At 38.1% G+C, this 26,261-nt stretch overlaps 33 non-coding genes across 33 annotated transcripts; all 33 read left to right on the forward strand.

Annotated features, from left to right (window-relative positions):
• The first annotated feature begins 333 nt into the window (after positions 1-333).
• On the forward strand, positions 334-452 carry LOC149412992 (5S ribosomal RNA). The gene has a single exon (XR_016304326.1). It is a non-coding gene; the product is annotated as a 5S ribosomal RNA (ribosomal RNA).
• Positions 453-1,131: 679 nt separating this feature from the next.
• LOC149412993 (5S ribosomal RNA) lies at positions 1,132-1,250 on the forward strand. Its single transcript, XR_016304327.1, has one exon. It is a non-coding gene; the product is annotated as a 5S ribosomal RNA (ribosomal RNA).
• A 677-nt stretch (positions 1,251-1,927) lies between these two features.
• LOC149412994 (5S ribosomal RNA) lies at positions 1,928-2,046 on the forward strand. Its single transcript, XR_016304519.1, has one exon. It is a non-coding gene; the product is annotated as a 5S ribosomal RNA (ribosomal RNA).
• Positions 2,047-2,721: 675 nt separating this feature from the next.
• LOC149412995 (5S ribosomal RNA) lies at positions 2,722-2,840 on the forward strand. The gene has a single exon (XR_016304328.1). It is a non-coding gene; the product is annotated as a 5S ribosomal RNA (ribosomal RNA).
• A 679-nt stretch (positions 2,841-3,519) lies between these two features.
• On the forward strand, positions 3,520-3,638 carry LOC149412996 (5S ribosomal RNA). The gene has a single exon (XR_016304329.1). It is a non-coding gene; the product is annotated as a 5S ribosomal RNA (ribosomal RNA).
• Positions 3,639-4,337: 699 nt separating this feature from the next.
• On the forward strand, positions 4,338-4,456 carry LOC149412997 (5S ribosomal RNA). The gene has a single exon (XR_016304330.1). It is a non-coding gene; the product is annotated as a 5S ribosomal RNA (ribosomal RNA).
• Positions 4,457-5,127: 671 nt separating this feature from the next.
• Positions 5,128-5,246, forward strand: LOC149412998 (5S ribosomal RNA). Its single transcript, XR_016304332.1, has one exon. It is a non-coding gene; the product is annotated as a 5S ribosomal RNA (ribosomal RNA).
• Positions 5,247-5,921: 675 nt separating this feature from the next.
• Positions 5,922-6,040, forward strand: LOC149412999 (5S ribosomal RNA). Its single transcript, XR_016304333.1, has one exon. It is a non-coding gene; the product is annotated as a 5S ribosomal RNA (ribosomal RNA).
• A 679-nt stretch (positions 6,041-6,719) lies between these two features.
• Positions 6,720-6,838, forward strand: LOC149413000 (5S ribosomal RNA). Its single transcript, XR_016304335.1, has one exon. It is a non-coding gene; the product is annotated as a 5S ribosomal RNA (ribosomal RNA).
• Positions 6,839-7,537: 699 nt separating this feature from the next.
• LOC149413001 (5S ribosomal RNA) lies at positions 7,538-7,656 on the forward strand. Its single transcript, XR_016304336.1, has one exon. It is a non-coding gene; the product is annotated as a 5S ribosomal RNA (ribosomal RNA).
• Positions 7,657-8,327: 671 nt separating this feature from the next.
• On the forward strand, positions 8,328-8,446 carry LOC149413002 (5S ribosomal RNA). Its single transcript, XR_016304337.1, has one exon. It is a non-coding gene; the product is annotated as a 5S ribosomal RNA (ribosomal RNA).
• Positions 8,447-9,121: 675 nt separating this feature from the next.
• On the forward strand, positions 9,122-9,240 carry LOC149413003 (5S ribosomal RNA). The gene has a single exon (XR_016304338.1). It is a non-coding gene; the product is annotated as a 5S ribosomal RNA (ribosomal RNA).
• Positions 9,241-9,919: 679 nt separating this feature from the next.
• On the forward strand, positions 9,920-10,038 carry LOC149413004 (5S ribosomal RNA). The gene has a single exon (XR_016304339.1). It is a non-coding gene; the product is annotated as a 5S ribosomal RNA (ribosomal RNA).
• Positions 10,039-10,717: 679 nt separating this feature from the next.
• LOC149413005 (5S ribosomal RNA) lies at positions 10,718-10,836 on the forward strand. Its single transcript, XR_016304340.1, has one exon. It is a non-coding gene; the product is annotated as a 5S ribosomal RNA (ribosomal RNA).
• A 663-nt stretch (positions 10,837-11,499) lies between these two features.
• LOC149413006 (5S ribosomal RNA) lies at positions 11,500-11,618 on the forward strand. The gene has a single exon (XR_016304341.1). It is a non-coding gene; the product is annotated as a 5S ribosomal RNA (ribosomal RNA).
• Positions 11,619-12,297: 679 nt separating this feature from the next.
• Positions 12,298-12,416, forward strand: LOC149413007 (5S ribosomal RNA). The gene has a single exon (XR_016304343.1). It is a non-coding gene; the product is annotated as a 5S ribosomal RNA (ribosomal RNA).
• A 663-nt stretch (positions 12,417-13,079) lies between these two features.
• On the forward strand, positions 13,080-13,198 carry LOC149413008 (5S ribosomal RNA). Its single transcript, XR_016304344.1, has one exon. It is a non-coding gene; the product is annotated as a 5S ribosomal RNA (ribosomal RNA).
• A 663-nt stretch (positions 13,199-13,861) lies between these two features.
• On the forward strand, positions 13,862-13,980 carry LOC149413009 (5S ribosomal RNA). Its single transcript, XR_016304345.1, has one exon. It is a non-coding gene; the product is annotated as a 5S ribosomal RNA (ribosomal RNA).
• A 676-nt stretch (positions 13,981-14,656) lies between these two features.
• On the forward strand, positions 14,657-14,775 carry LOC149413010 (5S ribosomal RNA). Its single transcript, XR_016304347.1, has one exon. It is a non-coding gene; the product is annotated as a 5S ribosomal RNA (ribosomal RNA).
• A 679-nt stretch (positions 14,776-15,454) lies between these two features.
• Positions 15,455-15,573, forward strand: LOC149413011 (5S ribosomal RNA). Its single transcript, XR_016304348.1, has one exon. It is a non-coding gene; the product is annotated as a 5S ribosomal RNA (ribosomal RNA).
• Positions 15,574-16,240: 667 nt separating this feature from the next.
• LOC149413012 (5S ribosomal RNA) lies at positions 16,241-16,359 on the forward strand. The gene has a single exon (XR_016304349.1). It is a non-coding gene; the product is annotated as a 5S ribosomal RNA (ribosomal RNA).
• A 675-nt stretch (positions 16,360-17,034) lies between these two features.
• LOC149413013 (5S ribosomal RNA) lies at positions 17,035-17,153 on the forward strand. The gene has a single exon (XR_016304350.1). It is a non-coding gene; the product is annotated as a 5S ribosomal RNA (ribosomal RNA).
• A 679-nt stretch (positions 17,154-17,832) lies between these two features.
• On the forward strand, positions 17,833-17,951 carry LOC149413014 (5S ribosomal RNA). The gene has a single exon (XR_016304351.1). It is a non-coding gene; the product is annotated as a 5S ribosomal RNA (ribosomal RNA).
• A 667-nt stretch (positions 17,952-18,618) lies between these two features.
• LOC149413015 (5S ribosomal RNA) lies at positions 18,619-18,737 on the forward strand. The gene has a single exon (XR_016304352.1). It is a non-coding gene; the product is annotated as a 5S ribosomal RNA (ribosomal RNA).
• A 677-nt stretch (positions 18,738-19,414) lies between these two features.
• Positions 19,415-19,533, forward strand: LOC149413016 (5S ribosomal RNA). The gene has a single exon (XR_016304353.1). It is a non-coding gene; the product is annotated as a 5S ribosomal RNA (ribosomal RNA).
• Positions 19,534-20,212: 679 nt separating this feature from the next.
• On the forward strand, positions 20,213-20,331 carry LOC149413017 (5S ribosomal RNA). Its single transcript, XR_016304354.1, has one exon. It is a non-coding gene; the product is annotated as a 5S ribosomal RNA (ribosomal RNA).
• Positions 20,332-21,010: 679 nt separating this feature from the next.
• LOC149413018 (5S ribosomal RNA) lies at positions 21,011-21,129 on the forward strand. Its single transcript, XR_016304355.1, has one exon. It is a non-coding gene; the product is annotated as a 5S ribosomal RNA (ribosomal RNA).
• A 673-nt stretch (positions 21,130-21,802) lies between these two features.
• On the forward strand, positions 21,803-21,921 carry LOC149413019 (5S ribosomal RNA). Its single transcript, XR_016304356.1, has one exon. It is a non-coding gene; the product is annotated as a 5S ribosomal RNA (ribosomal RNA).
• A 683-nt stretch (positions 21,922-22,604) lies between these two features.
• On the forward strand, positions 22,605-22,723 carry LOC149413020 (5S ribosomal RNA). Its single transcript, XR_016304358.1, has one exon. It is a non-coding gene; the product is annotated as a 5S ribosomal RNA (ribosomal RNA).
• Positions 22,724-23,390: 667 nt separating this feature from the next.
• On the forward strand, positions 23,391-23,509 carry LOC149413021 (5S ribosomal RNA). Its single transcript, XR_016304359.1, has one exon. It is a non-coding gene; the product is annotated as a 5S ribosomal RNA (ribosomal RNA).
• A 675-nt stretch (positions 23,510-24,184) lies between these two features.
• LOC149413022 (5S ribosomal RNA) lies at positions 24,185-24,303 on the forward strand. Its single transcript, XR_016304360.1, has one exon. It is a non-coding gene; the product is annotated as a 5S ribosomal RNA (ribosomal RNA).
• Positions 24,304-24,982: 679 nt separating this feature from the next.
• Positions 24,983-25,101, forward strand: LOC149413023 (5S ribosomal RNA). The gene has a single exon (XR_016304361.1). It is a non-coding gene; the product is annotated as a 5S ribosomal RNA (ribosomal RNA).
• Positions 25,102-25,768: 667 nt separating this feature from the next.
• On the forward strand, positions 25,769-25,887 carry LOC149413024 (5S ribosomal RNA). The gene has a single exon (XR_016304362.1). It is a non-coding gene; the product is annotated as a 5S ribosomal RNA (ribosomal RNA).
• Positions 25,888-26,261: the final 374 nt, after the last annotated feature.

Here is a 26,261-nt window from a genome sequence, read left to right on the forward strand (position 1 = left end):
CTCCCTCCCTCCCTCCCTCCCTCCCTCCCTGACATAATGCATGTTTGATGAGATTATTTTGCTTACATAACACATTTAAATATAAATTGCCTAGGATTATACTATTTTTTACGTTTTTTTTAAATTTATGTATCGTCGTTATTTATGTATTTTACCATTGTTATTAATTTGAATTTTCCCTCTTCAGTTCGAGCTAAAGTGGCATCTATCGGAATATTTCATGATTTAAATCGCGCTTTCGTAGGCTGTTCACTACTCCGCTGAACGTCAAAGTTTTAAAAAAATAATAAAATTATTCTCCAGTATAAGATTTGCATCTCAATATCAGCGTTCGCCAACGACCATACCATGTTGAACACACCGGTTCTCGTCCGATCACCGAAGTTAAGCAACATTGGGCGCGGTCAGTACTTGGATGGGTGACCGCTTGGGAACACCGCGTGCCGTTGGCCCTCTTCTTTTTTGAATTTTTTTTCAATTTTCTAAATGTTATTTAAGTATTCGGTTGTTTTTCGTCTCTCCCTAACGTTTAATTGCGTGTTGATACAGTCGTTTGGCGTTTCATCCTCCACCCCTACGTACTTAACTTACATTTTTTCAATCAATATCAGATCTGTCGGTGTAATGCACGCCTCTCCTTTTTTGCAATTGCTTTTCTATTTGTTAAATGTTATTTAGCATTTAGATGTTCTTCGTCTGTTTTTGTGATATAACCTACCCCTCCCTACCCCTACCACGTTCATAAACCTATAATTTTGTTGGGATATAATCATTTGGCGTTTCATCCTCCCTCCCTCCCTCCCTCCCTCCCTCCCTCCCTCCCTCCCTGACATAATGCATGTTTGATGAGATTATTTTGCTTACATAACACATTTAAATATAAATTGCCTAGGATTATACTATTTTTTACGTTTTTTTTAAATTTATGTATCGTCGTTATTTATGTATTTTACCATTGTTATTAATTTGAATTTTCCCTCTTCAGTTCGAGCTAAAGTGGCATCTATCGGAATATTTCATGATTTAAATCGCGCTTTCGTAGGCTGTTCACTACTCCGCTGAACGTCAAAGTTTTATAAAAATAATAAAACTATTCTCCAGTATAAGATTCGCATCTCAATATCAGCGTTCGCCAACGACCATACCATGTTGAACACACCGGTTCTCGTCCGATCACCGAAGTTAAGCAACATTGGGCGCGGTCAGTACTTGGATGGGTGACCGCTTGGGAACACCGCGTGCCGTTGGCCCTCTTCTTTTTTGAATTTTTTTTCAATTTTCTAAATGTTATTTAAGTATTCGGTTGTTTTTCGTCTCTCCCTAACGTTTAATGGCGTGTTGATACAGTCGTTTGGCGTTTCATCCTCCACCCCTACGTACTTAACTTACATTTTTTCAATCAATATCAGATCTGTCGGTGTAATGCACGCCTCTCCTTTTTTGCAATTGCTTTTCTATTTGTTAAATGTTATTTAGCATTTAGATGTTCTTCGTCTGTTTTTGTGATATAACCTACCCCTCCCTACCCCTACCACGTTCATAAACCTATAATTTTGTTGGGATATAATCATTTGGCGTTTCATCCTCCCTCCCTCCCTCCCTCCCTCCCTCCCTCCCTCCCTCCCTGACATAATGCATGTTTGATGAGATTATTTTGCTTACATAACACATTTAAATATAAATTGCCTAGGATTATACTATTTTTTACGTTTTTTTTAAATTTATGTATCGTCGTTATTTATGTGTTTTACCATTGTTATTAATTTGAATTTTCCCTCTTCAGTTCGAGCTAAAGTGGCATCTATCGGAATATCATGATTTAAATCGCGCTTTCGTAGGCTGTTCACTACTCCGCTGAACGTCAAAGTTTTATAAAAATAATAAAATTATTCTCCAGTATAAGATTCGCATCTCAATATCAGCGTTCGCCAACGACCATACCATGTTGAACACACCGGTTCTCGTCCGATCACCGAAGTTAAGCAACATTGGGCGCGGTCAGTACTTGGATGAGTGACCGCTTGGGAACACCGCGTGCCGTTGGCCCTCTTCTTTTTTGAATTTTTTTTCAATTTTCTAAATGTTATTTAAGTATTCGGTTGTTTTTCGTCTCTCCCTAACGTTTAATTGCGTGTTGATACAGTCGTTTGGCGTTTCATCCTCCACCCCTACGTACTTAACTTACATTTTTTCAATCAATTTCAGATCTGTCGGTGTAATGCACGCCTCTCCTTTTTTGCAATTGCTTTTCTATTTGTTAAATGTTATTTAGCATTTAGATGTTCTTGGTCTGTTTTTGTGATATAACCTACCCCTCCCTACCCCTACCACGTTCATAAACCTATAATTTTGTTGGGATATAATCATTTGGCGTTTCATCCTCCCTCCCTCCCTCCCTCCCTCCCTCCCTCCCTCCCTGACATAATGCATGTTTGATGAGATTATTTTGCTTACATAACACATTTAAATATAAATTGCCTAGGATTATACTATTTTTTACGTTTTTTTTAAATTTATGTATCGTCGTTATTTATGTATTTTACCATTGTTATTAATTTGAATTTTCCCTCTTCAGTTCGAGCTAAAGTGGCATCTATCGGAATATTTCATGATTTAAATCGCGCTTTCGTAGGCTGTTCACTACTCCGCTGAACGTCAAAGTTTTATAAAAATAATAAAATTATTCTCCAGTATAAGATTCGCATCTCAATATCAGCGTTCGCCAACGACCATACCATGTTGAACACACCGGTTCTCGTCCGATCACCGAAGTTAAGCAACATTGGGCGCGGTCAGTACTTGGATGGGTGACCGCTTGGGAACACCGCGTGCCGTTGGCCCTCTTCTTTTTTGATTTTTTTTTCAATTTTCTAAATGTTATTTAAGTATTCGGTTGTTTTTCGTCTCTCCCTAACGTTTAATTGCGTGTTGATACAGTCGTTTGGCGTTTCATCCTCCACCCCTACGTACTTAACTTACATTTTTTCAATCAATATCAGATCTGTCGGTGTAATGCACGCCTCTCCTTTTTTGCAATTGCTTTTCTATTTGTTAAATGTTATTTAGCATTTAGATGTTCTTCGTCTGTTTTTGTGATATAACCTACCCCTCCCTACCCCTACCACGTTCATAAACCTATAATTTTGTTGGGATATAATCATTTGGCGTTTCATCCTCCCTCCCTCCCTCCCTCCCTCCCTCCCTCCCTCCCTCCCTGACATAATGCATGTTTGATGAGATTATTTTGCTTACATAACACATTTAAATATAAATTGCCTAGGATTATACTATTTTTTACGTTTTTTTTAAATTTATGTATCGTCGTTATTTATGTGTTTTACCATTGTTATTAATTTGAATTTTCCCTCTTCAGTTCGAGCTAAAGTGGCATCTATCGGAATATTTCATGATTTAAATCGCGCTTTCGTAGGCTGTTCACTACTCCGCTGAACGTCAAAGTTTTATAAAAATAATAAAATTATTCTCCAGTATAAGATTTGCATCTCAATATCAGCGTTCGCCAACGACCATACCATGTTGAACACACCGGTTCTCGTCCGATCACCGAAGTTAAGCAACATTGGGCGCGGTCAGTACTTGGATGGGTGACCGCTTGGGAACACCGCGTGCCGTTGGCCCTCTTCTTTTTTGAATTTTTTTTCAATTTTCTAAATGTTATTTAAGTATTCGGTTGTTTTTCGTCTCTCCCTAACGTTTAATTGCGTGTTGATACAGTCGTTTGGCGTTTCATCCTCCACCCCTACGTACTTAACTTACATTTTTTCAATCAATATCAGATCTGTCGGTGTAATGCACGCCTCTCCTTTTTTGCAATTGCTTTTCTATTTGTTAAATGTTATTTAGCATTTAGATGTTCTTCGTCTGTTTTTGTGATATAACCTACCCCTCCCTACCCCTACCACGTTCATAAACCTATAATTTTGTTGGGATATAATCATTTGGCGTTTCATCCTCCCTCCCTCCCTCCCTCCCTCCCTCCCTCCCTCCCTCCCTCCCTCCCTCCCTCCCTCCCTGACATAATGCATGTTTGATGAGATTATTTTGCTTACATAACACATTTAAATATAAATTGCCTAGGATTATACTATTTTTTACGTTTTTTTTAAATTTATGTATCGTCGTTATTTATGTATTTTACCATTGTTATTAATTTGAATTTTCCCTCTTCAGTTCGAGCTAAAGTGGCATCTATCGGAATATTTCATGATTTAAATCGCGCTTTCGTAGGCTGTTCACTACTCCGCTGAACGTCAAAGTTTTATAAAAATAATAAAATTATTCTCCAGTATAAGATTCGCATCTCAATATCAGCGTTCGCCAACGACCATACCATGTTGAACACACCGGTTCTCGTCCGATCACCGAAGTTAAGCAACATTGGGCGCGGTCAGTACTTGGATGGGTGACCGCTTGGGAACACCGCGTGCCGTTGGCCCTCTTCTTTTTTGAATTTTTTTTCAATTTTCTAAATGTTATTTAAGTATTCGGTTGTTTTTCGTCTCTCCCTAACGTTTAATTGCGTGTTGATACAGTCGTTTGGCGTTTCATCCTCCACCCCTACGTACTTAACTTACATTTTTTCAATCAATATCAGATCTGTCGGTGTAATGCACGCCTCTCCTTTTTTGCAATTGCTTTTCTATTTGTTAAATGTTATTTAGCATTTAGATGTTCTTCGTCTGTTTTTGTGATATAACCTACCCCTCCCTACCCCTACCACGTTCATAAACCTATAATTTTGTTGGGATATAATCATTTGGCGTTTCATCCTCCCTCCCTCCCTCCCTCCCTCCCTCCCTCCCTGACATAATGCATGTTTGATGAGATTATTTTGCTTACATAACACATTTAAATATAAATTGCCTAGGATTATACTATTTTTTACGTTTTTTTTAAATTTATGTATCGTCGTTATTTATGTGTTTTACCATTGTTATTAATTTGAATTTTCCCTCTTCAGTTCGAGCTAAAGTGGCATCTATCGGAATATTTCATGATTTAAATCGCGCTTTCGTAGGCTGTTCACTACTCCGCTGAACGTCAAAGTTTTATAAAAATAATAAAATTATTCTCCAGTATAAGATTTGCATCTCAATATCAGCGTTCGCCAACGACCATACCATGTTGAACACACCGGTTCTCGTCCGATCACCGAAGTTAAGCAACATTGGGCGCGGTCAGTACTTGGATGGGTGACCGCTTGGGAACACCGCGTGCCGTTGGCCCTCTTCTTTTTTGAATTTTTTTTCAATTTTCTAAATGTTATTTAAGTATTCGGTTGTTTTTCGTCTCTCCCTAACGTTTAATTGCGTGTTGATACAGTCGTTTGGCGTTTCATCCTCCACCCCTACGTACTTAACTTACATTTTTTCAATCAATATCAGATCTGTCGGTGTAATGCACGCCTCTCCTTTTTTGCAATTGCTTTTCTATTTGTTAAATGTTATTTAGCATTTAGATGTTCTTCGTCTGTTTTTGTGATATAACCTACCCCTCCCTACCCCTACCACGTTCATAAACCTATAATTTTGTTGGGATATAATCATTTGGCGTTTCATCCTCCCTCCCTCCCTCCCTCCCTCCCTCCCTCCCTCCCTGACATAATGCATGTTTGATGAGATTATTTTGCTTACATAACACATTTAAATATAAATTGCCTAGGATTATACTATTTTTTACGTTTTTTTTAAATTTATGTATCGTCGTTATTTATGTATTTTACCATTGTTATTAATTTGAATTTTCCCTCTTCAGTTCGAGCTAAAGTGGCATCTATCGGAATATTTCATGATTTAAATCGCGCTTTCGTAGGCTGTTCACTACTCCGCTGAACGTCAAAGTTTTATAAAAATAATAAAATTATTCTCCAGTATAAGATTCGCATCTCAATATCAGCGTTCGCCAACGACCATACCATGTTGAACACACCGGTTCTCGTCCGATCACCGAAGTTAAGCAACATTGGGCGCGGTCAGTACTTGGATGGGTGACCGCTTGGGAACACCGCGTGCCGTTGGCCCTCTTCTTTTTTTAATTTTTTTTCAATTTTCTAAATGTTATTTAAGTATTCGGTTGTTTTTCGTCTCTCCCTAACGTTTAATTGCGTGTTGATACAGTCGTTTGGCGTTTCATCCTCCACCCCTACGTACTTAACTTACATTTTTTCAATCAATATCAGATCTGTCGGTGTAATGCACGCCTCTCCTTTTTTGCAATTGCTTTTCTATTTGTTAAATGTTATTTAGCATTTAGATGTTCTTCGTCTGTTTTTGTGATATAACCTACCCCTCCCTACCCCTACCACGTTCATAAACCTATAATTTTGTTGGGATATAATCATTTGGCGTTTCATCCTCCCTCCCTCCCTCCCTCCCTCCCTCCCTCCCTCCCTCCCTGACATAATGCATGTTTGATGAGATTATTTTGCTTACATAACACATTTAAATATAAATTGCCTAGGATTATACTATTTTTTACGTTTTTTTTAAATTTATGTATCGTCGTTATTTATGTGTTTTACCATTGTTATTAATTTGAATTTTCCCTCTTCAGTTCGAGCTAAAGTGGCATCTATCGGAATATTTCATGATTTAAATCGCGCTTTCGTAGGCTGTTCACTACTCCGCTGAACGTCAAAGTTTTATAAAAATAATAAAATTATTCTCCAGTATAAGATTCGCATCTCAATATCAGCGTTCGCCAACGACCATACCATGTTGAACACACCGGTTCTCGTCCGATCACCGAAGTTAAGCAACATTGGGCGCGGTCAGTACTTGGATGGGTGACCGCTTGGGAACACCGCGTGCCGTTGGCCCTCTTCTTTTTTGAATTTTTTTTCAATTTTCTAAATGTTATTTAAGTATTCGGTTGTTTTTCGTCTCTCCCTAACGTTTAATTGCGTGTTGATACAGTCGTTTGGCGTTTCATCCTCCACCCCTACGTACTTAACTTACATTTTTTCAATCAATATCAGATCTGTCGGTGTAATGCACGCCTCTCCTTTTTTGCAATTGCTTTTCTATTTGTTAAATGTTATTTAGCATTTAGATGTTCTTCGTCTGTTTTTGTGATATAACCTACCCCTCCCTACCCCTACCACGTTCATAAACCTATAATTTTGTTGGGATATAATCATTTGGCGTTTCATCCTCCCTCCCTCCCTCCCTCCCTCCCTCCCTCCCTCCCTCCCTCCCTCCCTCCCTCCCTCCCTGACATAATGCATGTTTGATGAGATTATTTTGCTTACATAACACATTTAAATATAAATTGCCTAGGATTATACTATTTTTTACGTTTTTTTTAAATTTATGTATCGTCGTTATTTATGTATTTTACCATTGTTATTAATTTGAATTTTCCCTCTTCAGTTCGAGCTAAAGTGGCATCTATCGGAATATTTCATGATTTAAATCGCGCTTTCGTAGGCTGTTCACTACTCCGCTGAACGTCAAAGTTTTATAAAAATAATAAAATTATTCTCCAGTATAAGATTCGCATCTCAATATCAGCGTTCGCCAACGACCATACCATGTTGAACACACCGGTTCTCGTCCGATCACCGAAGTTAAGCAACATTGGGCGCGGTCAGTACTTGGATGGGTGACCGCTTGGGAACACCGCGTGCCGTTGGCCCTCTTCTTTTTTGAATTTTTTTTCAATTTTCTAAATGTTATTTAAGTATTCGGTTGTTTTTCGTCTCTCCCTAACGTTTAATTGCGTGTTGATACAGTCGTTTGGCGTTTCATCCTCCACCCCTACGTACTTAACTTACATTTTTTCAATCAATATCAGATCTGTCGGTGTAATGCACGCCTCTCCTTTTTTGCAATTGCTTTTCTATTTGTTAAATGTTATTTAGCATTTAGATGTTCTTCGTCTGTTTTTGTGATATAACCTACCCCTCCCTACCCCTACCACGTTCATAAACCTATAATTTTGTTGGGATATAATCATTTGGCGTTTCATCCTCCCTCCCTCCCTCCCTCCCTCCCTCCCTCCCTGACATAATGCATGTTTGATGAGATTATTTTGCTTACATAACACATTTAAATATAAATTGCCTAGGATTATACTATTTTTTACGTTTTTTTTAAATTTATGTATCGTCGTTATTTATGTGTTTTACCATTGTTATTAATTTGAATTTTCCCTCTTCAGTTCGAGCTAAAGTGGCATCTATCGGAATATTTCATGATTTAAATCGCGCTTTCGTAGGCTGTTCACTACTCCGCTGAACGTCAAAGTTTTATAAAAATAATAAAATTATTCTCCAGTATAAGATTTGCATCTCAATATCAGCGTTCGCCAACGACCATACCATGTTGAACACACCGGTTCTCGTCCGATCACCGAAGTTAAGCAACATTGGGCGCGGTCAGTACTTGGATGGGTGACCGCTTGGGAACACCGCGTGCCGTTGGCCCTCTTCTTTTTTGAATTTTTTTTCAATTTTCTAAATGTTATTTAAGTATTCGGTTGTTTTTCGTCTCTCCCTAACGTTTAATTGCGTGTTGATACAGTCGTTTGGCGTTTCATCCTCCACCCCTACGTACTTAACTTACATTTTTTCAATCAATATCAGATCTGTCGGTGTAATGCACGCCTCTCCTTTTTTGCAATTGCTTTTCTATTTGTTAAATGTTATTTAGCATTTAGATGTTCTTCGTCTGTTTTTGTGATATAACCTACCCCTCCCTACCCCTACCACGTTCATAAACCTATAATTTTGTTGGGATATAATCATTTGGCGTTTCATCCTCCCTCCCTCCCTCCCTCCCTCCCTCCCTCCCTCCCTGACATAATGCATGTTTGATGAGATTATTTTGCTTACATAACACATTTAAATATAAATTGCCTAGGATTATACTATTTTTTACGTTTTTTTTAAATTTATGTATCGTCGTTATTTATGTATTTTACCATTGTTATTAATTTGAATTTTCCCTCTTCAGTTCGAGCTAAAGTGGCATCTATCGGAATATTTCATGATTTAAATCGCGCTTTCGTAGGCTGTTCACTACTCCGCTGAACGTCAAAGTTTTATAAAAATAATAAAATTATTCTCCAGTATAAGATTCGCATCTCAATATCAGCGTTCGCCAACGACCATACCATGTTGAACACACCGGTTCTCGTCCGATCACCGAAGTTAAGCAACATTGGGCGCGGTCAGTACTTGGATGGGTGACCGCTTGGGAACACCGCGTGCCGTTGGCCCTCTTCTTTTTTTAATTTTTTTTCAATTTTCTAAATGTTATTTAAGTATTCGGTTGTTTTTCGTCTCTCCCTAACGTTTAATTGCGTGTTGATACAGTCGTTTGGCGTTTCATCCTCCACCCCTACGTACTTAACTTACATTTTTTCAATCAATATCAGATCTGTCGGTGTAATGCACGCCTCTCCTTTTTTGCAATTGCTTTTCTATTTGTTAAATGTTATTTAGCATTTAGATGTTCTTCGTCTGTTTTTGTGATATAACCTACCCCTCCCTACCCCTACCACGTTCATAAACCTATAATTTTGTTGGGATATAATCATTTGGCGTTTCATCCTCCCTCCCTCCCTCCCTCCCTCCCTCCCTCCCTCCCTCCCTGACATAATGCATGTTTGATGAGATTATTTTGCTTACATAACACATTTAAATATAAATTGCCTAGGATTATACTATTTTTTACGTTTTTTTTAAATTTATGTATCGTCGTTATTTATGTGTTTTACCATTGTTATTAATTTGAATTTTCCCTCTTCAGTTCGAGCTAAAGTGGCATCTATCGGAATATTTCATGATTTAAATCGCGCTTTCGTAGGCTGTTCACTACTCCGCTGAACGTCAAAGTTTTATAAAAATAATAAAATTATTCTCCAGTATAAGATTCGCATCTCAATATCAGCGTTCGCCAACGACCATACCATGTTGAACACACCGGTTCTCGTCCGATCACCGAAGTTAAGCAACATTGGGCGCGGTCAGTACTTGGATGGGTGACCGCTTGGGAACACCGCGTGCCGTTGGCCCTCTTCTTTTTTGAATTTTTTTTCAATTTTCTAAATGTTATTTAAGTATTCGGTTGTTTTTCGTCTCTCCCTAACGTTTAATTGCGTGTTGATACAGTCGTTTGGCGTTTCATCCTCCACCCCTACGTACTTAACTTACATTTTTTCAATCAATATCAGATCTGTCGGTGTAATGCACGCCTCTCCTTTTTTGCAATTGCTTTTCTATTTGTTAAATGTTATTTAGCATTTAGATGTTCTTCGTCTGTTTTTGTGATATAACCTACCCCTCCCTACCCCTACCACGTTCATAAACCTATAATTTTGTTGGGATATAATCATTTGGCGTTTCATCCTCCCTCCCTCCCTCCCTCCCTCCCTCCCTCCCTCCCTCCCTGACATAATGCATGTTTGATGAGATTATTTTGCTTACATAACACATTTAAATATAAATTGCCTAGGATTATACTATTTTTTACGTTTTTTTTAAATTTATGTATCGTCGTTATTTATGTGTTTTACCATTGTTATTAATTTGAATTTTCCCTCTTCAGTTCGAGCTAAAGTGGCATCTATCGGAATATTTCATGATTTAAATCGCGCTTTCGTAGGCTGTTCACTACTCCGCTGAACGTCAAAGTTTTATAAAAATAATAAAATTATTCTCCAGTATAAGATTCGCATCTCAATATCAGCGTTCGCCAACGACCATACCATGTTGAACACACCGGTTCTCGTCCGATCACCGAAGTTAAGCAACATTGGGCGCGGTCAGTACTTGGATGGGTGACCGCTTGGGAACACCGCGTGCCGTTGGCCCTCTTCTTTTTTGAATTTTTTTTCAATTTTCTAAATGTTATTTAAGTATTCGGTTGTTTTTCGTCTCTCCCTAACGTTTAATTGCGTGTTGATACAGTCGTTTGGCGTTTCATCCTCCACCCCTACGTACTTAACTTACATTTTTTCAATCAATATCAGATCTGTCGGTGTAATGCACGCCTCTCCTTTTTTGCAATTGCTTTTCTATTTGTTAAATGTTATTTAGCATTTAGATGTTCTTCGTCTGTTTTTGTGATATAACCTACCCCTCCCTACCCCTACCACGTTCATAAACCTATAATTTTGTTGGGATATAATCATTTGGCGTTTCATCCTCCCTCCCTCCCTCCCTCCCTCCCTGACATAATGCATGTTTGATGAGATTATTTTGCTTACATAACACATTTAAATATAAATTGCCTAGGATTATACTATTTTTTACGTTTTTTTTAAATTTATGTATCGTCGTTATTTATGTATTTTACCATTGTTATTAATTTGAATTTTCCCTCTTCAGTTCGAGCTAAAGTGGCATCTATCGGAATATTTCATGATTTAAATCGCGCTTTCGTAGGCTGTTCACTACTCCGCTGAACGTCAAAGTTTTATAAAAATAATAAAATTATTCTCCAGTATAAGATTCGCATCTCAATATCAGCGTTCGCCAACGACCATACCATGTTGAACACACCGGTTCTCGTCCGATCACCGAAGTTAAGCAACATTGGGCGCGGTCAGTACTTGGATGGGTGACCGCTTGGGAACACCGCGTGCCGTTGGCCCTCTTCTTTTTTGAATTTTTTTTCAATTTTCTAAATGTTATTTAAGTATTCGGTTGTTTTTCGTCTCTCCCTAACGTTTAATTGCGTGTTGATACAGTCGTTTGGCGTTTCATCCTCCACCCCTACGTACTTAACTTACATTTTTTCAATCAATATCAGATCTGTCGGTGTAATGCACGCCTCTCCTTTTTTGCAATTGCTTTTCTATTTGTTAAATGTTATTTAGCATTTAGATGTTCTTCGTCTGTTTTTGTGATATAACCTACCCCTCCCTACCCCTACCACGTTCATAAACCTATAATTTTGTTGGGATATAATCATTTGGCGTTTCATCCTCCCTCCCTCCCTCCCTCCCTCCCTCCCTCCCTCCCTCCCTGACATAATGCATGTTTGATGAGATTATTTTGCTTACATAACACATTTAAATATAAATTGCCTAGGATTATACTATTTTTTACGTTTTTTTTAAATTTATGTATCGTCGTTATTTATGTGTTTTACCATTGTTATTAATTTGAATTTTCCCTCTTCAGTTCGAGCTAAAGTGGCATCTATCGGAATATTTCATGATTTAAATCGCGCTTTCGTAGGCTGTTCACTACTCCGCTGAACGTCAAAGTTTTATAAAAATAATAAAATTATTCTCCAGTATAAGATTCGCATCTCAATATCAGCGTTCGCCAACGACCATACCATGTTGAACACACCGGTTCTCGTCCGATCACCGAAGTTAAGCAACATTGGGCGCGGTCAGTACTTGGATGGGTGACCGCTTGGGAACACCGCGTGCCGTTGGCCCTCTTCTTTTTTGAATTTTTTTTCAATTTTCTAAATGTTATTTAAGTATTCGGTTGTTTTTCGTCTCTCCCTAACGTTTAATTGCGTGTTGATACAGTCGTTTGGCGTTTCATCCTCCACCCCTACGTACTTAACTTACATTTTTTCAATCAATATCAGATCTGTCGGTGTAATGCACGCCTCTCCTTTTTTGCAATTGCTTTTCTATTTGTTTAATGTTATTTAGCATTTAGATGTTCTTCGTCTGTTTTTGTGATATAACCTACCCCTCCCTACCCCTACCACGTTCATAAACCTATAATTTTGTTGGGATATAATCATTTGGCGTTTCATCCTCCCTCCCTCCCTCCCTCCCTCCCTGACATAATGCATGTTTGATGAGATTATTTTGCTTACATAACACATTTAAATATAAATTGCCTAGGATTATACTATTTTTTACGTTTTTTTAAAATTTATGTATCGTCGTTATTTATGTATTTTACCATTGTTATTAATTTGAATTTTCCCTCTTCAGTTCGAGCTAAAGTGGCATCTATCGGAATATTTCATGATTTAAATCGCGCTTTCGTAGGCTGTTCACTACTCCGCTGAACGTCAAAGTTTTATAAAAATAATAAAATTATTCTCCAGTATAAGATTCGCATCTCAATATCAGCGTTCGCCAACGACCATACCATGTTGAACACACCGGTTCTCGTCCGATCACCGAAGTTAAGCAACATTGGGCGCGGTCAGTACTTGGATGGGTGACCGCTTGGGAACACCGCGTGCCGTTGGCCCTCTTCTTTTTTGAATTTTTTTTCAATTTTCTAAATGTTATTTAAGTATTCGGTTGTTTTTCGTCTCTCCCTAACGTTTAATTGCGTGTTGATACAGTCGTTTGGCGTTTCATCCTCCACCCCTACGTACTTAACTTACATTTTTTCAATCAATATCAGATCTGTCGGTGTAATGCACGCCTCTCCTTTTTTGCAATTGCTTTTCTATTTGTTTAATGTTATTTAGCATTTAGATGTTCTTCGTCTGTTTTTGTGATATAACCTACCCCTCCCTACCCCTACCACGTTCATAAACCTATAATTTTGTTGGGATATAATCATTTGGCGTTTCATCCTCCCTCCCTCCCTCCCTCCCTCCCTGACATAATGCATGTTTGATGAGATTATTTTGCTTACATAACACATTTAAATATAAATTGCCTAGGATTATACTATTTTTTACGTTTTTTTTAAATTTATGTATCGTCGTTATTTATGTGTTTTACCATTGTTATTAATTTGAATTTTCCCTCTTCAGTTCGAGCTAAAGTGGCATCTATCGGAATATTTCATGATTTAAATCGCGCTTTCGTAGGCTGTTCACTACTCCGCTGAACGTCAAAGTTTTATAAAAATAATAAAATTATTCTCCAGTATAAGATTCGCATCTCAATATCAGCGTTCGCCAACGACCATACCATGTTGAACACACCGGTTCTCGTCCGATCACCGAAGTTAAGCAACATTGGGCGCGGTCAGTACTTGGATGGGTGACCGCTTGGGAACACCGCGTGCCGTTGGCCCTCTTCTTTTTTGAATTTTTTTTCAATTTTCTAAATGTTATTTAAGTATTCGGTTGTTTTTCGTCTCTCCCTAACGTTTAATTGCGTGTTGATACAGTCGTTTGGCGTTTCATCCTCCACCCCTACGTACTTAACTTACATTTTTTCAATCAATATCAGATCTGTCGGTGTAATGCACGCCTCTCCTTTTTTGCAATTGCTTTTCTATTTGTTAAATGTTATTTAGCATTTAGATGTTCTTCGTCTGTTTTTGTGATATAACCTACCCCTCCCTACCCCTACCACGTTCATAAACCTATAATTTTGTTGGGATATAATCATTTGGCGTTTCATCCTCCCTCCCTCCCTCCCTCCCTCCCTCCCTCCCTCCCTGACATAATGCATGTTTGATGAGATTATTTTGCTTACATAACACATTTAAATATAAATTGCCTAGGATTATACTATTTTTTACGTTTTTTTTAAATTTATGTATCGTCGTTATTTATGTGTTTTACCATTGTTATTAATTTGAATTTTCCCTCTTCAGTTCGAGCTAAAGTGGCATCTATCGGAATATTTCATGATTTAAATTCGCGCTTTCGTAGGCTGTTCACTACTCCGCTGAACGTCAAAGTTTTATAAAAATAATAAAATTATTCTCCAGTATAAGATTCGCATCTCAATATCAGCGTTCGCCAACGACCATACCATGTTGAACACACCGGTTCTCGTCCGATCACCGAAGTTAAGCAACATTGGGCGCGGTCAGTACTTGGATGGGTGACCGCTTGGGAACACCGCGTGCCGTTGGCCCTCTTCTTTTTTGAATTTTTTTTCAATTTTCTAAATGTTATTTAAGTATTCGGTTGTTTTTCGTCTCTCCCTAACGTTTAATTGCGTGTTGATACAGTCGTTTGGCGTTTCATCCTCCACCCCTACGTACTTAACTTACATTTTTTCAATCAATATCAGATCTGTCGGTGTAATGCACGCCTCTCCTTTTTTGCAATTGCTTTTCTATTTGTTAAATGTTATTTAGCATTTAGATGTTCTTCGTCTGTTTTTGTGATATAACCTACCCCTCCCTACCCCTACCACGTTCATAAACCTATAATTTTGTTGGGATATAATCATTTGGCGTTTCATCCTCCCTCCCTCCCTCCCTCCCTCCCTCCCTCCCTCCCTCCCTGACATAATGCATGTTTGATGAGATTATTTTGCTTACATAACACATTTAAATATAAATTGCCTAGGATTATACTATTTTTTACGTTTTTTTTAAATTTATGTATCGTCGTTATTTATGTATTTTACCATTGTTATTAATTTGAATTTTCCCTCTTCAGTTCGAGCTAAAGTGGCATCTATCGGAATATTTCATGATTTAAATCGCGCTTTCGTAGGCTGTTCACTACTCCGCTGAACGTCAAAGTTTTATAAAAATAATAAAATTATTCTCCAGTATAAGATTCGCATCTCAATATCAGCGTTCGCCAACGACCATACCATGTTGAACACACCGGTTCTCGTCCGATCACCGAAGTTAAGCAACATTGGGCGCGGTCAGTACTTGGATGGGTGACCGCTTGGGAACACCGCGTGCCGTTGGCCCTCTTCTTTTTTGAATTTTTTTTCAATTTTCTAAATGTTATTTAAGTATTCGGTTGTTTTTCGTCTCTCCCTAACGTTTAATTGCGTGTTGATACAGTCGTTTGGCGTTTCATCCTCCACCCCTACGTACTTAACTTACATTTTTTCAATCAATATCAGATCTGTCGGTGTAATGCACGCCTCTCCTTTTTTGCAATTGCTTTTCTATTTGTTAAATGTTATTTAGCATTTAGATGTTCTTCGTCTGTTTTTGTGATATAACCTACCCCTCCCTACCCCTACCACGTTCATAAACCTATAATTTTGTTGGGATATAATCATTTGGCGTTTCATCCTCCCTCCCTCCCTCCCTCCCTCCCTCCCTGACATAATGCATGTTTGATGAGATTATTTTGCTTACATAACACATTTAAATATAAATTGCCTAGGATTATACTATTTTTTACGTTTTTTTTAAATTTATGTATCGTCGTTATTTATGTGTTTTACCATTGTTATTAATTTGAATTTTCCCTCTTCAGTTCGAGCTAAAGTGGCATCTATCGGAATATTTCATGATTTAAATCGCGCTTTCGTAGGCTGTTCACTACTCCGCTGAACGTCAAAGTTTTATAAAAATAATAAAATTATTCTCCAGTATAAGATTCGCATCTCAATATCAGCGTTCGCCAACGACCATACCATGTTGAACACACCGGTTCTCGTCCGATCACCGAAGTTAAGCAACATTGGGCGCGGTCAGTACTTGGATGGGTGACCGCTTGGGAACACCGCGTGCCGTTGGCCCTCTTCTTTTTTGAATTTTTTTTCAATTTTCTAAATGTTATTTAAGTATTCGGTTGTTTTTCGTCTCTCCCTAACGTTTAATTGCGTGTTGATACAGTCGTTTGGCGTTTCATCCTCCACCCCTACGTACTTAACTTACATTTTTTCAATCAATATCAGATCTGTCGGTGTAATGCACGCCTCTCCTTTTTTGCAATTGCTTTTCTATTTGTTAAATGTTATTTAGCATTTAGATGTTCTTCGTCTGTTTTTGTGATATAACCTACCCCTCCCTACCCCTACCACGTTCATAAACCTATAATTTTGTTGGGATATAATCATTTGGCGTTTCATCCTCCCTCCCTCCCTCCCTCCCTCCCTCCCTCCCTCCCTGACATAATGCATGTTTGATGAGATTATTTTGCTTACATAACACATTTAAATATAAATTGCCTAGGATTATACTATTTTTTACGTTTTTTTTAAATTTATGTATCGTCGTTATTTATGTATTTTACCATTGTTATTAATTTGAATTTTCCCTCTTCAGTTCGAGCTAAAGTGGCATCTATCGGAACATTTCATGATTTAAATCGCGCTTTCGTAGGCTGTTCACTACTCCGCTGAACGTCAAAGTTTTATAAAAATAATAAAATTATTCTCCAGTATAAGATTCGCATCTCAATATCAGCGTTCGCCAACGACCATACCATGTTGAACACACCGGTTCTCGTCCGATCACCGAAGTTAAGCAACATTGGGCGCGGTCAGTACTTGGATGGGTGACCGCTTGGGAACACCGCGTGCCGTTGGCCCTCTTCTTTTTTGAATTTTTTTTCAATTTTCTAAATGTTATTTAAGTATTCGGTTGTTTTTCGTCTCTCCCTAACGTTTAATTGCGTGTTGATACAGTCGTTTGGCGTTTCATCCTCCACCCCTACGTACTTAACTTACATTTTTTCAATCAATATCAGATCTGTCGGTGTAATGCACGCCTCTCCTTTTTTGCAATTGCTTTTCTATTTGTTAAATGTTATTTAGCATTTAGATGTTCTTCGTCTGTTTTTGTGATATAACCTACCCCTCCCTACCCCTACCACGTTCATAAACCTATAATTTTGTTGGGATATAATCATTTGGCGTTTCATCCTCCCTCCCTCCCTCCCTCCCTCCCTCCCTCCCTCCCTCCCTGACATAATGCATGTTTGATGAGATTATTTTGCTTACATAACACATTTAAATATAAATTGCCTAGGATTATACTATTTTTTACGTTTTTTTTAAATTTATGTATCGTCGTTATTTATGTGTTTTACCATTGTTATTAATTTGAATTTTCCCTCTTCAGTTCGAGCTAAAGTGGCATCTATCGGAATATTTCATGATTTAAATCGCGCTTTCGTAGGCTGTTCACTACTCCGCTGAACGTCAAAGTTTTATAAAAATAATAAAATTATTCTCCAGTATAAGATTTGCATCTCAATATCAGCGTTCGCCAACGACCATACCATGTTGAACACACCGGTTCTCGTCCGATCACCGAAGTTAAGCAACATTGGGCGCGGTCAGTACTTGGATGGGTGACCGCTTGGGAACACCGCGTGCCGTTGGCCCTCTTCTTTTTTGAATTTTTTTTCAATTTTCTAAATGTTATTTAAGTATTCGGTTGTTTTTCGTCTCTCCCTAACGTTTAATTGCGTGTTGATACAGTCGTTTGGCGTTTCATCCTCCACCCCTACGTACTTAACTTACATTTTTTCAATCAATATCAGATCTGTCGGTGTAATGCACGCCTCTCCTTTTTTGCAATTGCTTTTCTATTTGTTAAATGTTATTTAGCATTTAGATGTTCTTCGTCTGTTTTTGTGATATAACCTACCCCTCCCTACCCCTACCACGTTCATAAACCTATAATTTTGTTGGGATATAATCATTTGGCGTTTCATCCTCCCTCCCTCCCTCCCTCCCTCCCTCCCTGACATAATGCATGTTTGATGAGATTATTTTGCTTACATAACACATTTAAATATAAATTGCCTAGGATTATACTATTTTTTACGTTTTTTTTAAATTTATGTATCGTCGTTATTTATGTATTTTACCATTGTTATTAATTTGAATTTTCCCTCTTCAGTTCGAGCTAAAGTGGCATCTATCGGAATATTTCATGATTTAAATCGCGCTTTCGTAGGCTGTTCACTACTCCGCTGAACGTCAAAGTTTTATAAAAATAATAAAATTATTCTCCAGTATAAGATTCGCATCTCAATATCAGCGTTCGCCAACGACCATACCATGTTGAACACACCGGTTCTCGTCCGATCACCGAAGTTAAGCAACATTGGGCGCGGTCAGTACTTGGATGGGTGACCGCTTGGGAACACCGCGTGCCGTTGGCCCTCTTCTTTTTTGAATTTTTTTTCAATTTTTTAAATGTTATTTAAGTATTCGGTTGTTTTTCGTCTCTCCCTAACGTTTAATTGCGTGTTGATACAGTCGTTTGGCGTTTCATCCTCCACCCCTACGTACTTAACTTACATTTTTTCAATCAATATCAGATCTGTCGGTGTAATGCACGCCTCTCCTTTTTTGCAATTGCTTTTCTATTTGTTAAATGTTATTTAGCATTTAGATGTTCTTCGTCTGTTTTTGTGATATAACCTACCCCTCCCTACCCCTACCACGTTCATAAACCTATAATTTTGTTGGGATATAATCATTTGGCGTTTCATCCTCCCTCCCTCCCTCCCTCCCTCCCTCCCTCCCTCCCTCCCTGACATAATGCATGTTTGATGAGATTATTTTGCTTACATAACACATTTAAATATAAATTGCCTAGGATTATACTATTTTTTACGTTTTTTTTAAATTTATGTATCGTCGTTATTTATGTATTTTACCATTGTTATTAATTTGAATTTTCCCTCTTCAGTTCGAGCTAAAGTGGCATCTATCGGAATATTTCATGATTTAAATCGCGCTTTCGTAGGCTGTTCACTACTCCGCTGAACGTCAAAGTTTTATAAAAATAATAAAATTATTCCAGTATAAGATTCGCATCTCAATATCAGCGTTCGCCAACGACCATACCATGTTGAACACACCGGTTCTCGTCCGATCACCGAAGTTAAGCAACATTGGGCGCGGTCAGTACTTGGATGGGTGACCGCTTGGGAACACCGCGTGCCGTTGGCCCTCTTCTTTTTTGAATTTTTTTTCAATTTTCTAAATGTTATTTAAGTATTCGGTTGTTTTTCGTCTCTCCCTAACGTTTAATTGCGTGTTGATACAGTCGTTTGGCGTTTCATCCTCCACCCCTACGTACTTAACTTACATTTTTTCAATCAATATCAGATCTGTCGGTGTAATGCACGCCTCTCCTTTTTTGCAATTGCTTTTCTATTTGTTAAATGTTATTTAGCATTTAGATGTTCTTCGTCTGTTTTTGTGATATAACCTACCCCTCCCTACCCCTACCACGTTCATAAACCTATAATTTTGTTGGGATATAATCATTTGGCGTTTCATCCTCCCTCCCTCCCTCCCTCCCTCCCTCCCTCCCTCCCTCCCTGACATAATGCATGTTTGATGAGATTATTTTGCTTACATAACACATTTAAATATAAATTGCCTAGGATTATACTATTTTTTACGTTTTTTTTAAATTTATGTATCGTCGTTATTTATGTGTTTTACCATTGTTATTAATTTGAATTTTCCCTCTTCAGTTCGAGCTAAAGTGGCATCTATCGGAATATTTCATGATTTAAATCGCGCTTTCGTAGGCTGTTCACTACTCCGCTGAACGTCAAAGTTTTATAAAAATAATAAAATTATTCTCCAGTATAAGATTCGCATCTCAATATCAGCGTTCGCCAACGACCATACCATGTTGAACACACCGGTTCTCGTCCGATCACCGAAGTTAAGCAACATTGGGCGCGGTCAGTACTTGGATGGGTGACCGCTTGGGAACACCGCGTGCCGTTGGCCCTCTTCTTTTTTGAATTTTTTTTCAATTTTCTAAATGTTATTTAAGTATTCGGTTGTTTTTCGTCTCTCCCTAACGTTTAATTGCGTGTTGATACAGTCGTTTGGCGTTTCATCCTCCACCCCTACGTACTTAACTTACATTTTTTCAATCAATATCAGATCTGTCGGTGTAATGCACGCCTCTCCTTTTTTGCAATTGCTTTTCTATTTGTTAAATGTTATTTAGCATTTAGATGTTCTTCGTCTGTTTTTGTGATATAACCTACCCCTCCCTACCCCTACCACGTTCATAAACCTATAATTTTGTTGGGATATAATCATTTGGCGTTTCATCCTCCCTCCCTCCCTCCCTCCCTCCCTCCCTCCCTCCCTCCCTGACATAATGCATGTTTGATGAGATTATTTTGCTTACATAACACATTTAAATATAAATTGCCTAGGATTATACTATTTTTTACTTTTTTTTTAAATTTATGTATCGTCGTTATTTATGTGTTTTACCATTGTTATTAATTTGAATTTTCCCTCTTCAGTTCGAGCTAAAGTGGCATCTATCGGAATATTTCATGATTTAAATCGCGCTTTCGTAGGCTGTTCACTACTCCGCTGAACGTCAAAGTTTTATAAAAATAATAAAATTATTCTCCAGTATAAGATTCGCATCTCAATATCAGCGTTCGCCAACGACCATACCATGTTGAACACACCGGTTCTCGTCCGATCACCGAAGTTAAGCAACATTGGGCGCGGTCAGTACTTGGATGGGTGACCGCTTGGGAACACCGCGTGCCGTTGGCCCTCTTCTTTTTTGAATTTTTTTTCAATTTTCTAAATGTTATTTAAGTATTCGGTTGTTTTTCGTCTCTCCCTAACGTTTAATTGCGTTTTGATACAGTCGTTTGGCGTTTCATCCTCCACCCCTACGTACTTAACTTACATTTTTTCAATCAATATCAGATCTGTCGGTGTAATGCACGCCTCTCCTTTTTTGCAATTGCTTTTCTATTTGTTAAATGTTATTTAGCATTTAGATGTTCTTCGTCTGTTTTTGTGATATAACCTACCCCTCCCTACCCCTACCACGTTCATAAACCTATAATTTTGTTGGGATATAATCATTTGGCGTTTCATCCTCCCTCCCTCCCTCCCTCCCTCACTCCCTCCCTCCCTGACATAATGCATGTTTGATGAGATTATTTTGCTTACATAACACATTTAAATATAAATTGCCTAGGATTATACTATTTTTTACGTTTTTTTTAAATTTATGTATCGTCGTTATTTATGTATTTTACCATTGTTATTAATTTGAATTTTCCCTCTTCAGTTCGAGCTAAAGTGGCATCTATCGGAATATTTCATGATTTAAATCGCGCTTTCGTAGGCTGTTCACTACTCCGCTGAACGTCAAAGTTTTATAAAAATAATAAAATTATTCCAGTATAAGATTCGCATCTCAATATCAGCGTTCGCCAACGACCATACCATGTTGAACACACCGGTTCTCGTCCGATCACCGAAGTTAAGCAACATTGGGCGCGGTCAGTACTTGGATGGGTGACCGCTTGGGAACACCGCGTGCCGTTGGCCCTCTTCTTTTTTGAATTTTTTTTCAATTTTCTAAATGTTATTTAAGTATTCGGTTGTTTTTCGTCTCTCCCTAACGTTTAATTGCGTGTTGATACAGTCGTTTGGCGTTTCATCCTCCACCCCTACGTACTTAACTTACATTTTTTCAATCAATATCAGATCTGTCGGTGTAATGCACGCCTCTCCTTTTTTGCAATTGCTTTTCTATTTGTTAAATGTTATTTAGCATTTAGATGTTCTTCGTCTGTTTTTGTGATATAACCTACCCCTCCCTACCCCTACCACGTTCATAAACCTATAATTTTGTTGGGATATAATCATTTGGCGTTTCATCCTCCCTCCCTCCCTCCCTCCCTCCCTCCCTCCCTCCCTCCCTCCCTGACATAATGCATGTTTGATGAGATTATTTTGCTTACATAACACATTTAAATATAAATTGCCTAGGATTATACTATTTTTTACGTTTTTTTTAAATTTATGTATCGTCGTTATTTATGTATTTTACCATTGTTATTAATTTGAATTTTCCCTCTTCAGTTCGAGCTAAAGTGGCATCTATCGGAATATTTCATGATTTAAATCGCGCTTTCGTAGGCTGTTCACTACTCCGCTGAACGTCAAAGTTTTATAAAAATAATAAAATTATTCTCCAGTATAAGATTCGCATCTCAATATCAGCGTTCGCCAACGACCATACCATGTTGAACACACCGGTTCTCGTCCGATCACCGAAGTTAAGCAACATTGGGCGCGGTCAGTACTTGGATGGGTGACCGCTTGGGAACACCGCGTGCCGTTGGCCCTCTTCTTTTTTGAATTTTTTTTCAATTTTCTAAATGTTATTTAAGTATTCGGTTGTTTTTCGTCTCTCCCTAACGTTTAATTGCGTGTTGATACAGTCGTTTGGCGTTTCATCCTCCACCCCTACGTACTTAACTTACATTTTTTCAATCAATATCAGATCTGTCGGTGTAATGCACGCCTCTCCTTTTTTGCAATTGCTTTTCTATTTGTTAAATGTTATTTAGCATTTAGATGTTCTTCGTCTGTTTTTGTGATATAACCTACCCCTCCCTACCCCTACCACGTTCATAAACCTATAATTTTGTTGGGATATAATCATTTGGCGTTTCATCCTCCCTCCCTCCCTCCCTCCCTCCCTCCCTGACATAATGCATGTTTGATGAGATTATTTTGCTTACATAACACATTTAAATATAAATTGCCTAGGATTATACTATTTTTTACGTTTTTTTTAAATTTATGTATCGTCGTTATTTATGTGTTTTACCATTGTTATTAATTTGAATTTTCCCTCTTCAGTTCGAGCTAAAGTGGCATCTATCGGAATATTTCATGATTTAAATCGCGCTTTCGTAGGCTGTTCACTACTCCGCTGAACGTCAAAGTTTTATAAAAATAATAAAATTATTCTCCAGTATAAGATTCGCATCTCAATATCAGCGTTCGCCAACGACCATACCATGTTGAACACACCGGTTCTCGTCCGATCACCGAAGTTAAGCAACATTGGGCGCGGTCAGTACTTGGATGGGTGACCGCTTGGGAACACCGCGTGCCGTTGGCCCTCTTCTTTTTTGAATTTTTTTTCAATTTTCTAAATGTTATTTAAGTATTCGGTTGTTTTTCGTCTCTCCCTAACGTTTAATTGCGTGTTGATACAGTCGTTTGGCGTTTCATCCTCCACCCCTACGTACTTAACTTACATTTTTTCAATCAATATCAGATCTGTCGGTGTAATGCACGCCTCTCCTTTTTTGCAATTGCTTTTCTATTTGTTAAATGTTATTTAGCATTTAGATGTTCTTCGTCTGTTTTTGTGATATAACCTACCCCTCCCTACCCCTTCCACGTTCATAAACCTATAATTTTGTTGGGATATAATCATTTGGCGTTTCATCCTCCCTCCCTCCCTCCCTCCCTCACTCCCTCCCTCCCTGACATAATGCATGTTTGATGAGATTATTTTGCTTACATAACACATTTAAATATAAATTGCCTAGGATTATACTATTTTTTACGTTTTTTTTAAATTTATGTATCGTCGTTATTTATGTATTTTACCATTGTTATTAATTTGAATTTTCCCTCTTCAGTTCGAGCTAAAGTGGCATCTATCGGAATATTTCATGATTTAAATCGCGCTTTCGTAGGCTGTTCACTACTCCGCTGAACGTCAAAGTTTTATAAAAATAATAAAATTATTCTCCAGTATAAGATTCGCATCTCAATATCAGCGTTCGCCAACGACCATACCATGTTGAACACACCGGTTCTCGTCCGATCACCGAAGTTAAGCAACATTGGGCGCGGTCAGTACTTGGATGGGTGACCGCTTGGGAACACCGCGTGCCGTTGGCCCTCTTCTTTTTTGAATTTTTTTTCAATTTTCTAAATGTTATTTAAGTATTCGGTTGTTTTTCGTCTCTCCCTAACGTTTAATTGCGTGTTGATACAGTCGTTTGGCGTTTCATCCTCCACCCCTACGTACTTAACTTACATTTTTTCAATCAATATCAGATCTGTCGGTGTAATGCACGCCTCTCCTTTTTTGCAATTGCTTTTCTATTTGTTAAATGTTATTTAGCATTTAGATGTTCTTCGTCTGTTTTTGTGATATAACCTACCCCTCCCTACCCCTACCACGTTCATAAACCTATAATTTTGTTGGGATATAATCATTTGGCGTTTCATCCTCCCTCCCTCCCTCCCTCCCTCCCTCCCTCCCTCCCTCCCTGACATAATGCATGTTTGATGAGATTATTTTGCTTACATAACACATTTAAATATAAATTGCCTAGGATTATACTATTTTTTACGTTTTTTTTAAATTTATGTATCGTCGTTATTTATGTGTTTTACCATTGTTATTAATTTGAATTTTCCCTCTTCAGTTCGAGCTAAAGTGGCATCTATCGGAATATTTCATGATTTAAATCGCGCTTTCGTAGGCTGTTCACTACTCCGCTGAACGTCAAAGTTTTATAAAAATAATAAAATTATTCTCCAGTATAAGATTTGCATCTCAATATCAGCGTTCGCCAACGACCATACCATGTTGAACACACCGGTTCTCGTCCGATCACCGAAGTTAAGCAACATTGGGCGCGGTCAGTACTTGGATGGGTGACCGCTTGGGAACACCGCGTGCCGTTGGCCCTCTTCTTTTTTGAATTTTTTTTCAATTTTCTAAATGTTATTTAAGTATTCGGTTGTTTTTCGTCTCTCCCTAACGTTTAATTGCGTGTTGATACAGTCGTTTGGCGTTTCATCCTCCACCCCTACGTACTTAACTTACATTTTTTCAATCAATATCAGATCTGTCGGTGTAATGCACGCCTCTCCTTTTTTGCAATTGCTTTTCTATTTGTTAAATGTTATTTAGCATTTAGATGTTCTTCGTCTGTTTTTGTGATATAACCTACCCCTCCCTACCCCTACCACGTTCATAAACCTATAATTTTGTTGGGATATAATCATTTGGCGTTTCATCCTCCCTCCCTCCCTCCCTCCCTCCCTCCCTGACATAATGCATGTTTGATGAGATTATTTTGCTTACATAACACATTTAAATATAAATTGCCTAGGATTATACTATTTTTTACGTTTTTTTTAAATTTATGTATCGTCGTTATTTATGTATTTTACCATTGTTATTAATTTGAATTTTCCCTCTTCAGTTCGAGCTAAAGTGGCATCTATCGGAATATTTCATGATTTAAATCGCGCTTTCGTAGGCTGTTCACTACTCCGCTGAACGTCAAAGTTTTATAAAAATAATAAAATTATTCTCCAGTATAAGATTCGCATCTCAATATCAGCGTTCGCCAACGACCATACCATGTTGAACACACCGGTTCTCGTCCGATCACCGAAGTTAAGCAACATTGGGCGCGGTCAGTACTTGGATGGGTGACCGCTTGGGAACACCGCGTGCCGTTGGCCCTCTTCTTTTTTGAATTTTTTTTCAATTTTTTAAATGTTATTTAAGTATTCGGTTGTTTTTCGTCTCTCCCTAACGTTTAATTGCGTGTTGATACAGTCGTTTGGCGTTTCATCCTCCACCCCTACGTACTTAACTTACATTTTTTCAATCAATATCAGATCTGTCGGTGTAATGCACGCCTCTCCTTTTTTGCAATTGCTTTTCTATTTGTTAAATGTTATTTAGCATTTAGATGTTCTTCGTCTGTTTTTGTGATATAACCTACCCCTCCCTACCCCTACCACGTTCATAAACCTATAATTTTGTTGGGATATAATCATTTGGCGTTTCATCCTCCCTCCCTCCCTCCCTCCCTCCCTCCCTCCCTCCCTGA

Source organism: Hesperophylax consimilis, chromosome 22, assembly GCF_061612785.1.
Source record: "Hesperophylax consimilis isolate HC1 chromosome 22, BYU_Hcon_1.0, whole genome shotgun sequence".
Lineage (NCBI taxonomy): Eukaryota > Metazoa > Arthropoda > Insecta > Trichoptera > Limnephilidae > Hesperophylax > Hesperophylax consimilis.